Source organism: Pseudophryne corroboree, chromosome 10, assembly GCF_028390025.1.
Source record: "Pseudophryne corroboree isolate aPseCor3 chromosome 10, aPseCor3.hap2, whole genome shotgun sequence".
Taxonomy (NCBI): Eukaryota; Metazoa; Chordata; class Amphibia; order Anura; family Myobatrachidae; genus Pseudophryne; species Pseudophryne corroboree.
In genome coordinates this window covers 385,909,185-385,921,191 of record NC_086453.1, presented here as the reverse complement: position 1 = coordinate 385,921,191, position 12,007 = coordinate 385,909,185, and positions in this window count along the sequence as shown.

The following is a 12,007-nucleotide window of genomic DNA, read 5'->3' as shown; positions in this document are numbered from 1 at the left end:
CAGAGCCAGGAACTAGCACAGAGCCTGTAATCACCCACTGCCTAGAGCCAGGAACTAGCACAGCACCTGTAATCACCACCTGCCCAGAGCCAGGAACTAGTACAGCGCCTGTAATCACCCACTGCCCAGAGCCAGGAACTAGCACAGCGCATATAATCATCCACTGTCCAGAGACAGGAACTAGCACAGCGTCTTTAATCACCCACTGCCCAGAGCCAGGAACTAGCACAGTGCCTGTAATCACCCACTGCCCAGAGCCAGGAACTATCACAGTGCCTGTAATCACCCACTGCCCAGAGCCAGGAACTAGCACAGTGCCTGTAATCACCCACTGCCCAGGAGCTAGCACAGAGCCTGTAATCACCCCCTGCCCAGAGCCAGTAACTAGCACAGTGCCTGTAATCACCCACTGCCTACAGCCAGGAACTAGCACACTGCCTGTAATCACCCACTGCCCAGAGCCAGGAGCTAGCACAGAGCCTGTAATCACCCACTGCCCAGAGCCAGGAACTAGCACAGCGCCTGTAATCACCCACTGCCCAGAGCCAGGAACTAGCACAGCACATATAATCATCCACTGTCCAGAGACAGGAACTAGCACAGCGTCTTTAATCACCCACTGCCCAGAGCCAGGAACTAGCACAGTGCCTGTAATCACCCACTGCCCAGAGCCAGGAACTATCACAGTGCCTGTAATCACCCACTGCCCAGAGCCAGGAACTAGCACAGTGCCTGTAATCACCCACTGCCCAGAGCCAGGAGCTAGCACAGAGCCTGTAATCACCCCCTGCCCAGAGCCAGGAACTAGCACAGTGCCTGTAATCACCCACTGCCCAGAGCCGGGAACTATCACAGCGCCTGTAATCACCCACTGCCCAGAGCCAGGAACTAGCACAGCGCCTGTAATCACCAACGACCCAGAGCCAGGAACTAGCACAGCGCCTGTAATCACCCACTGCCCAGAGCCAGGACTAGCACAGTGCCTGTAATCACCCACTGCCCAGAGCCAGGAACTAGCACAGCGCCTGTAATCACCCACTGCCCAGAGGCAGGAACCAGCACAGTGCCTGTAATCACCCACTTCCCAGATCCAGGAACTAGCGTAGTGCCTGTAATCACCCACTGCCCAGAGCCAGGAACTAGCACAGCGTCTGTAATCACCCACTGCCCAGAGCCAGGAACTAGCACAGCGCCTGTAATCACCAACTGTCCAGAGCCAGGAACTAGCACACTGCCTGTAATCACCAACTGTCCAGAGCCAGGAACTAGCACAGAACCTGTAATCACCCACTGCCCAGAGCCAGGAACTAGCACAGTGCCTGTAATCACCACCTGCCCAGAGCCAGGAATTAGCACAGTGCCTATAATCACCCACTGCCCAGAGCCAGGAACTAGCACAGCGCCTGTAATCACCCACTGCCCAGAGCCAGGAACTAGCACAAAACCTGTAATCACCCACTGTCCAGAGCCAGGAACTAGCACAGAGCCTGTAATCACCCACTGCCCAGAGCCAGGAACTAGCACATTGCCTGTAATAACCCACTGCCCAGAGCCAGGAACTAGCACAGTGCCTGTAATCACCCACTGCCCAGAGCCAGAAACTAGCACAGCGCCTGTAATCACCCACTGCCCAGAGCCAGGAACTAGCACAGTGCCTGTAATCAACCACTGTCCAGAGCCAGGAACTAGCACACTGCCTGTAATCACCAACTGTCCAGAGCCAGGAACTAGCACAGCGCCTGTAATCACCCACTGCCCAGAGCCAGGAACTAGCACAGTGCCTCTAATCACCCACTGTCCAGAGCCAGGAACTAGCACAGCGCCTGTAATCACCCACTGCCCAGAGCCAGGAACTAGCACAGTGCCTCTAATCACCCACTGCCCAGAGCCAGGAACTAGCACAGTGCCTCTAATCACCCACTGCCCAGAGCCAGGAACTAGCACAGTGCCTGTAATCACCCACTGCCCAGAGCCAGGAACTAGCACAGCGCCTGTAATCACCCACTGTCCAGAGCCAGGAACTAGCACAGCGCCTGTAATCACCCACTGTCCAGAGCCAGGAACTAGCACAGCGCCTGTAATCACCCACTGTCCAGAGCCAGGAACTAGCACAGCGCCTGTAATCACCCACTGCCCAGAGCCAGGAACTAGCACAGCGCCTGTAATCACCCACTGCCCAGAGCCAGGAACTAGCACAGCGCCTGTAATCACCCACTGTCCAGAGCCAGGAACTAGCACAGTGCCTGTAATCACCCACTGTCCAGAGCCAGGAACTAGCACAGCGCCTGTAATCACCCACTGCCCAGAGCCAGGAACTAGCACAGTGCCTGTAATCACCCACTGCCCAGAGCCAGGAACTAGCACAGCGCTTGTAATCACCCACTGCCCAGAGCCAGGAACTAGCACAGTGCCTGTAATCACCCACTGCCCAGAGCCAGGAACTAGCACAGCGCCTGTAATCACCCACTGCCGAGAGCCAGGAACTAGCACAGCACCTGTAATCACCCACTGCCCAGAGCCAGGAACTAGCACAGAGCCTGTAATCACCCACTGCCCAGAGCCAGGAACTAGCACACTGCCTGTAATCACCCACTGCCCAGAGCCAGGAACTAGCACAGAGCCTGTAATCACCCACTGCCCAGAGCCAGGAACTAGCACAGTGCCTGTAATCACCAACTGCGCAGAGCCAGGAACTAGCACAGTGCCTGTAATCACCCACTGCCCAGAGCCAGGAACTAGCACAGCGCCTGTAATCACCCACTGCCCAGAGCCAGGAACTAGCACAGTGCCTCTAATCACCCACTGCCCAGAGCCAGGAACTAGCACAGCGCCTGTAATCACCCACTGCCCAGAGCCAGGAACTAGCACAGTGCCTGTAATCACCCACTGTCCAGAGCCAGGAACTAGCACAGTGCCTGTAATCACCCACTGTCCAGAGCCAGGAACTAGCACAGCGCCTGTAATCACCCACTGCCCAGAGCCAGGAACTAGCACAGCGCCTGTAATCACCCACTGCCCAGAGCCAGGAACTAGCACAGCACCTGTAATCACCCACTGCCCAGAGCCAGGAACTAGCACAGAGCCTGTAATCACCCACTGCCCAGAGCCAGGAACTAGCACACTGCCTGTAATCACCCACTGCCCAGAGCCAGGAACTAGCACAGAGCCTGTAATCACCCACTGCCCAGAGCCAGGAACTAGCACAGTGCCTGTAATCACCAACTGCGCAGAGCCAGGAACTAGCACAGCGCCTGTAATCACCCACTGCCCAGAGCCAGGAACTAGCACAGCACCTGTAATCACCAACTGCCCAGAGCCAGGAACTAGCACAGCGCCTGTAATCACCCACTGCCCAGAGCCAGGAACTAGCACAGCGCCTGTAATCACCCACTGCCCAGAGCCAGGAACTAGCACAGAGCCTGTAATCACCCACTGCCCAGAGCCAGGAACTAGCACAGTGCCTGTAATCACCCACTGCCCAGAGCCAGGAACTAGCACAGTGCCTGTAATCACCCACTGCCCAGAGCCAGGAACTAGCACAGTGCCTGTAATCACCAACTGCCCAGAGCCAGGAACTAGCACAGCGCCTGTAATCACCCACTGCCCAGAGCCAGGAACTAGCACAGCGCCTGTAATCACCCACTGCCCAGAGCCAAGAACAAGCACAGCGCCTGTAATCATCCACTGCCCAGAGCCAGGAACTAGCACAGTGCCTGTAATCACCCACTGCCCAGAGCCAGGAACTAGCACAGCGCCTGTAATCACCCACTGCCCAGAGCCAGGAACAAGCACAGCGCCTCTAATCATCCACTGCCCAGAGCCAGGAACTAGCACAGTGCCTGTAATCACCCACTGCCCAGAGCCAGGAACTAACACGCTGCCTGTAATCACCCACTGCCCAGAGCCAGGAACTAGCACAGCGCCTCTAATCACCCACTGCCCAGAGCCAGGAACTAGCACACTGCCTGTAATCACCCACTGCCCAGAGCCAGGAACTAGCACAGCGCCTGTAATCACCCACTGCCCAGAGCCAGGAACTAGCACAGAGCCTGTAGTCACCCACTGCCCAGAGCCAGGAACAAGCACACTGCCTGTAATCACCATCTGCCCAGAGCCAGGAACTAGCACACTGCCTGTAATCACCCACTGCCCAGAGCCAGGAACTAGCGCAGTGCCTGTAATCACCCACTGCCCAGAGCCAGGAACTATCACAGCGCCTGTAATCACCCACTGCCTAGAGCCAGGAACTAGCACAGTGCCTGTAATCACCCACTGCCCAGAGCCAGGAACTAGCACAGCGCCTGTAATCACTTACTGCCCAGAGCCAGGAACTAGCGCAGTGCCTGTAATCACTTACTGCCCAGAGCCAGGAACTAGCACAGTGCCTGTAATCACCAACTGCCCAGAGCCAGGAACTAGCACAGTGCCTGTAACCACCCACTGCCCAGAGCCAGGAACTAGCACAGTGCCTGTAATCACCCACTGCCCAGAGCCAGGAACTAGCATAGCAACTGTAATCACCACCTGCCCAGAGCCAGGAACTAGCACAGCGCCTGTAATCACTTACTGCCCAGAGCCAGGAACTAGCGCAGTGCCTGTAATCACCATCTGCCCAGAGCCAGGAACTAGCACAGCACCTGTAATCACCCACTGCCCAGAGCCAGGAACTAGCACAGTGCCTGTAATCACCCACTGCCCAGAGCCAGGAACTAGCACAGAGCCTGTAATAACCAACTGCCCAGAGCCAGGAACTAGCACAGAGCCTGTAATCACCCACTGCCCAGAGACAGGAACTAGCACAGTGCCTGTAATCACCCACTGCCCAGAGCCAGGAACTAGCACAGTGCCTGTAATCACCCACTGTTTAGAGCCAGGAACTAGCACAGTGCCTGTAATCACCCACTGCCTACAGCCAGGAACTAGCACAGAGCCTGTAATCACCCACTGCCCAGAGCCAGGAACTAGCACAGCGCCTGTAATCACCCACTGCCCAGAGCCAGGAACTAGCACAGCGCCTGTAATCACCCACTGCCCAGAGACAGGAACTAGCAAAGCACCTGTAATCACCCACTGCCCAGAGCCAGGAACTAGCACAGAGCCTGTAATCACCCACTGCCCAGAGCCAGGAACTAGCACAGCACCTGTAATCACCACCTGCCCAGAGCCAGGAACTAGTACAGCGCCTGTAATCACCCACTGCCCAGAGCCAGGAACTAACACAGCGCATATAATCATCCACTGTCCAGAGACAGGAACTAGCACAGCGTCTTTAATCACCCACTGCCCAGAGCCAGGAACTAGCACAGTGCCTGTAATCACCCACTGCCCAGAGCCAGGAACTATCACAGTGCCTGTAATCACCCACTGCCCAGAGCCAGGAACTAGCACAGTGCCTGTAATCACCCACTGCCCAGGAGCTAGCACAGAGCCTGTAATCACCCCCTGCCCAGAGCCAGTAACTAGCACAGTGCCTGTAATCACCCACTGCCTACAGCCAGGAACTAGCACACTGCCTGTAATCACCCACTGCCCAGAGCCAGGAACTAGCGCAGTGCCTGTAATCACCCACTGCCCAGAGCCAGGAACTATCACAGCGCCTGTAATCACCCACTGCCTAGAGCCAGGAACTAGCACAGTGCCTGTAATCACCCACTGCCCAGAGCCAGGAACTAGCACAGCGCCTGTAATCACTTACTGCCCAGAGCCAGGAACTAGCACAGCGCCTGTAATCACCAACTGCCCAGAGCCAGGAACTAGCACAGTGCCTGTAACCACCCACTGCCCAGAGCCAGGAACTAGCACAGTGCCTGTAATCACCCACTGCCCAGAGCCAGGAACAAGCATAGCAACTGTAATCACCACCTGCCCAGAGCCAGGAACTAGCACAGCGCCTGTAATCACTTACTGCCCAGAGCCAGGAACTAGCGCAGTGCCTGTAATCACCATCTGCCCAGAGCCAGGAACTAGCACAGCACCTGTAATCACCCACTGCCCAGAGCCAGGAACTAGCACAGTGCCTGTAATCACCCACTGCCCAGAACCAGGAACTAGCACAGAGCCTGTAATAACCAACTGCCCAGAGCCAGGAACTAGCACAGAGCCTGTAATCACCAACTGCCCAGAGACAGGAACTAGCACAGTGCCTGTAATCACCCACTGCCCAGAGCCAGGAACTAGCACAGTGCCTGTAATCACCCACTGTTTAGAGCCAGGAACTAGCACAGTGCCTGTAATCACCCACTGCCTACAGCCAGGAACTAGCACAGAGCCTGTAATCACCCACTGCCCAGAGCCAGGAACTAGCACAGCGCCTGTAATCACCCACTGCCCAGAGCCAGGAACTAGCACAGCGCCTGTAATCACCCACTGCCCAGAGACAGGATCTAGCAAAGCACCTGTAATCACCCACTGCCCAGAGCCAGGAACTAGCACAGAGCCTGTAATCACCCACTGCCCAGAGCCAGGAACTAGCACAGCACCTGTAATCACCACCTGCCCAGAGCCAGGAACTAGTACAGCGCCTGTAATCACCCACTGCCCAGAGCCAGGAACTAGCACAGCGCATATAATCATCCACTGTCCAGAGACAGGAACTAGCACAGCGTCTTTAATCACCCACTGCCCAGAGCCAGGAACTAGCACAGTGCCTGTAATCACCCACTGCCCAGAGCCAGGAACTATCACAGTGCCTGTAATCACCCACTGCCCAGAGCCCGGAACTAGCACAGTGCCTGTAATCACCCACTACCCAGGAGCTAGCACAGAGCCTGTAATCACCCCCTGCTCAGAGCCAGTAACTAGCACAGTGCCTGTAATCACCCACTGCCTACAGCCAGGAACTAGCACACTGCCTGTAATCACCCACTGCCCAGAGCCAGGAGCTAGCACAGAGCCTGTAATCACCCATTGCCCAGAGCCAGGAACTAGCACAGCGCCTGTAATCACCCACTGCCCAGAGCCAGGAACTAGCACAGCACATACAATCATCCACTGTCCAGAGACAGGAACTAGCACAGGGTCTTTAATCACCCACTGCCCAGAGCCAGGAACTAGCACAGTGCCTGTAATCACCCACTGCCCAGAGCCAGGAACTAGCACAGTGCCTGTAATCACCCACTGCCCAGAGCCAGGAACTAGCACAGTGCCTGTAATCACCCACTGCCCAGAGCCAGGAGCTAGCACAGAGCCTGTAATCACCCAGAGCCAGGAACTAGCACAGTGCCTGTAATCACCCACTGCCCAGAGCCAGGAGCTAGCACAGAGCCTGTAATCACCCCCTGCCCAGAGCCAGGAACTATCACAGCGCCTGTAATCACCCACTGCCCAGAGCCGGGAACTATCACAGTGCCTGTAATCACCCACTGCCCAGAGCCAGGAACTAGCACAGCGCCTGTAATCACCAACTACCCAGAGCCAGGAACTAGCACAGCGCCTGTAATCACCCACTGCCCAGAGCCAGGAACTAGCACAGTGCCGGTAATCACCCACTGCCCAGAGCCAGGAACTAGCACAGCGCCTGTAATCACCCACTGCCCAGAGGCAGGAACTAGCACAGTGCCTGTAATCACCCACTTCCCAGATCCAGGAACTAGCGTAGTGCCTGTAATCACCCACTGCCCAGAGCCAGGAACTAGCACAGCGTCTGTAATCACCCACTGCCCAGAGCCAGGAACTAGCACAGCGCCTGTAATCACCAACTGTCCAGAGCCAGGAACTAGCACACTGCCTGTAATCACCAACTGTCCAGAGCCAGGAACTAGAACAGAACCTGTAATCACCCACTGCCCAGAGCCAGGAATTAGCACAGTGCCTATAATCACCCACTGCCCAGAGCCAGGAACTAGCACAGCGCCTGTAATCACCCACTGCCCAGAGCCAGGAACTAGCACAAAACCTGTAATCACCCACTGTCCAGAGCCAGGAACTAGCACAGAGCCTGTAATCACCCACTGCCCAGAGCCAGGAACTAGCACATTGCCTGTAATAACCCACTGCCCAGAGCCAGGAACTAGCACAGCGCCTGTAATCACCCACTACCCAGAGCCAGAAACTAGCACAGCGCCTGTAATCACCCACTGCCCAGAGCCAGGAACTAGCACAGTGCCTGTAATCACCCACTGTCCAGAGCCAGGAACTAGCACAGTGCCTGTAATCACCAACTGTCCAGAGCCAGGAACTAGCACAGCGCCTGTAATCACCCACTGCCCAGAGCCAGGAACTAGCACAGTGCCTCTAATCACCCACTGCCCAGAGCCAGGAACTAGCACAGCGCCTGTAATCACCCACTGCCCAGAGCCAGGAACTAGCACAGTGCCTGTAATCACCCACTGCCCAGAGCCAGGAGCTTGCACAGAGCCTGTAATCACCCCCTGCCCAGAGCCAGGAACTAGCACAGTGCCTGTAATCACCCACTGCCCAGAGCCGGGAACTATCACAGTGCCTGTAATCACCCACTGCCCAGAGCCAGGAACTAGCACAGCGCCTGTAATCACCAACTACCCAGAGCCAGGAACTAGCACAGCGCCTGTAATCACCAACTACCCAGAGCCAGGAACTAGCACAGCGCCTGTAATCACCCACTGCCCAGAGCCAGGAACTAGCACAGTGCCTGTAATCACCCACTGCCCAGAGCCAGGAACTAGCACAGCGCCTGTAATCACCCACTGCCCAGAGGCAGGAACTAGCACAGTGCCTGTAATCACCCACTTCCCAGATCCAGGAACTAGCGTAGTGCCTGTAATCACCCACTGCCCAGAGCCAGGAACTAGCACAGCGTCTGTAATCACCCACTGCCCAGAGCCAGGAACTAGCACAGCGCCTGTAATCACCAACTGTCCAGAGCCAGGAACTAGCACACTGCCTGTAATCACCAACTCTCCAGAGCCAGGAACTAGCACAGAACCTGTAATCACCCACTGCCCAGAGCCAGGAACTAGCACAGTGCCTGTAATCACCACCAGCCCAGAGCCAGGAATTAGCACAGTGCCTATAATCACCCACTGCCCAGAGCCAGGAACTAGCACAGCGCCTGTAATCACCCACTGCCCAGAGCCAGGAACTAGCACAAAACCTGTAATCACCCACTGTCCAGAGCCAGGAACTAGCACAGAGCCTGTAATCACCCTCTGCCCAGAGCCAGGAACTAGCACATTGCCTGTAATAACCCACTGCCCAGAGCCAGGAACTAGCACAGCGCCTGTAATCACCCACTGCCCAGAGCCAGAAACTAGCACAGCGCCTGTAATCACCCACTGCCCAGAGCCAGGAACTAGCACAGTGCCTGTAATCACCCACTGTCCAGAGCCAGGAACTAGCACAGTGCCTGTAATCACCAACTGTCCAGAGCCAGGAACTAGCACAGCGCCTGTAATCACCCACTGCCCAAAGCCAGGAACTAGCACAGCGCCTCTAATCACCCACTGCCCAGAGCCAGGAACTAGCACAGTGCCTGTAATCACCCACTGTCCAGAGCCAGGAACTAGCACAGCGCCTGTAATCACCCACTGTCCAGAGCCAGGAACAAGCACAGCGCCTGTAATCACCCACTGTCCAGAGCCAGGAACTAGCACAGCACCTGTAATCACCCACTGTCCAGAGCCAGGAACTAGCACAGCGCCTGTAATCACCCACTGCCCAGAGCCAGGAACTAGCACAGCGCCTGTAATCACCCACTGCCCAGAGCCAGGAACTAGCACAGTGCCTGTAATCACCCACTGTCCAGAGCCAGGAACTAGCACAGTGCCTGTAATCACCCACTGTCCAGAGCCAGAAACTAGCACAGCGCCTGTAATCACCCACTGCCCAGAGCCAGGAACTAGCACAGCGCCTGTAATCACCCACTGCCCAGAGCCAGGAACTAGCACAGCACCTGTAATCACCCACTGCCCAGAGCCAGGAACTAGCACAGAGCCTGTAATCACCCACTGCCCAGAGCCAGGAACTAGCACACTGCCTGTAATCACCCACTGCCCAGAGCCAGGAACTAGCACAGAGCCTGTAATCACCCACTGCCCAGAGCCAGAAACTAGCACAGTGCCTGTAATCACCAACTGCGCAGAGCCAGGAACTAGCACAGTGCCTGTAATCACCCACTGCCCAGAGCCAGGAACTAGCACAGCGCCTGTAATCACCCACTGTCCAGAGCCAGGAACTAGCACAGCGCCTGTAATCACCCACTGCCCAGAGCCAGGAACTAGCACAGCGCCTGTAATCACCCACTGCCCAGAGCCAGGAACTAGCACAGTGCCTGTAATCACCCACTGTCCAGAGCCAGGAACTAGCACAGTGCCTGTAATCACCCACTGTCCAGAGCCAGGAACTAGCACAGCGCCTGTAATCACCCACTGCCCAGAGCCAGGAACTAGCACAGCGCCTGTAATCACCCACTGCCCAGAGCCAGGAACTAGCACAGAGCCTGTAATCACCCACTGCCCAGAGCCAGGAACTAGCACAGCACCTGTAATCACCCACTGCCCAGAGCCAGGAACTAGCACAGAGCCTGTAATCACCCACTGCCCAGAGCCAGGAACTAGCACAGTGCCTGTAATCACCCACTGCCCAGAGCCAGGAGCTAGCACAGAGCCTGTAATCACCCCCTGCCCAGAGCCAGGAACTAGCACAGTGCCTGTAATCACCCACTGCCCAGAGCCGGGAACTATCACAGTGCCTGTAATCACCCACTGCCCAGAGCCAGGAACTAGCACAGCGCCTGTAATCACCAACTACCCAGAGCCAGGAACTAGCACAGCGCCTGTAATCACCCACTGCCCAGAGCCAGGAACTAGCACAGTGCCTATAATCACCCACTGCCCAGAGCCAGGAACTAGCACAGCGCCTGTAATCACCCACTGCCCAGAGGCAGGAACTAGAACAGTGCCTGTAATCACCCACTTCCCAGATCCAGGAACTAGCGTAGTGCCTGTAATCACCCACTGCCCAGAGCCAGGAACTAGCACAGCGTCTGTAATCACCCACTGCCCAGAGCCAGGAACTAGCACAGTGCCTGTAATCACCAACTGTCCAGAGCCAGGAACTAGCACACTGCCTGTAATCACCAACTGTCCAGAGCCAGGAATTAGCACAGAACCTGTAATCACCCACTGCCCAGAGCCAGGAATTAGCACAGAACCTGTAATCACCCACTGCCCAGAGCCAGGAACTAGCACAGTGCCTGTAATCACCCACTGCCCAGAGCCAGGTCTAGCACAAAACCTGTAATCACCCACTGTCCAGAGCCAGGAACTAGACAGCGCCTGTAATCACCCACTGCCCAGAGCCAGGAACTAGCACAAAACCTGTAATCACCCACTGTCCAGAGCCAGGAACTAGCACAGAGCCTGTAATCACCCACTGCCCAGAGCCAGGAACTAGCACATTGCCTGTAATAACCCACTGCCCAGAGCCAGGAACTAGCACAGCGCCTGTAATCACCCACTGCCCAGAGCCAGGAACTAGCACAGTGCCTGTAATCACCCACTGTCCAGAGCCAGGAACTAGCACAGTGCCTGTAATCACCAACTGTCCAGAGCCAGGAACTAGCACAGCGCCTGTAATCACCCACTGCCCAGAGCCAGGAACTAGCACAGTGCCTCTAATCACCCACTGCCCAGAGCCAGGAACTAGCACAGCGCCTGTAATCACCCACTGCCCAGAGCCAGGAACTAGCACAGCGCCTGTAATCACCCACTGTCCAGAGCCTGGAACAAGCACAGCGCCTGTAATCACCCACTGTCCAGAGCCAGGAACTAGCACAGCGCCTGTAATCACCCACTGCCCAGAGCCAGGAACTAGCACAGCGCCTGTAATCACCCACTGCCCAGAGCCAGGAACTAGCACAGCGCCTGTAATCACCCACTGCCCAGAGCCAGGAACTAGCACAGCGCCTGTAATCACCCACTGTCCAGAGCCAGGAACTAGCACAGTGCCTGTAATCACCCACTGTCCAGAGCCAGGAACTAGCACAGCGCCTGTAATCACCCACTGCCCAGAGCCAGGAACAAGCACAGCG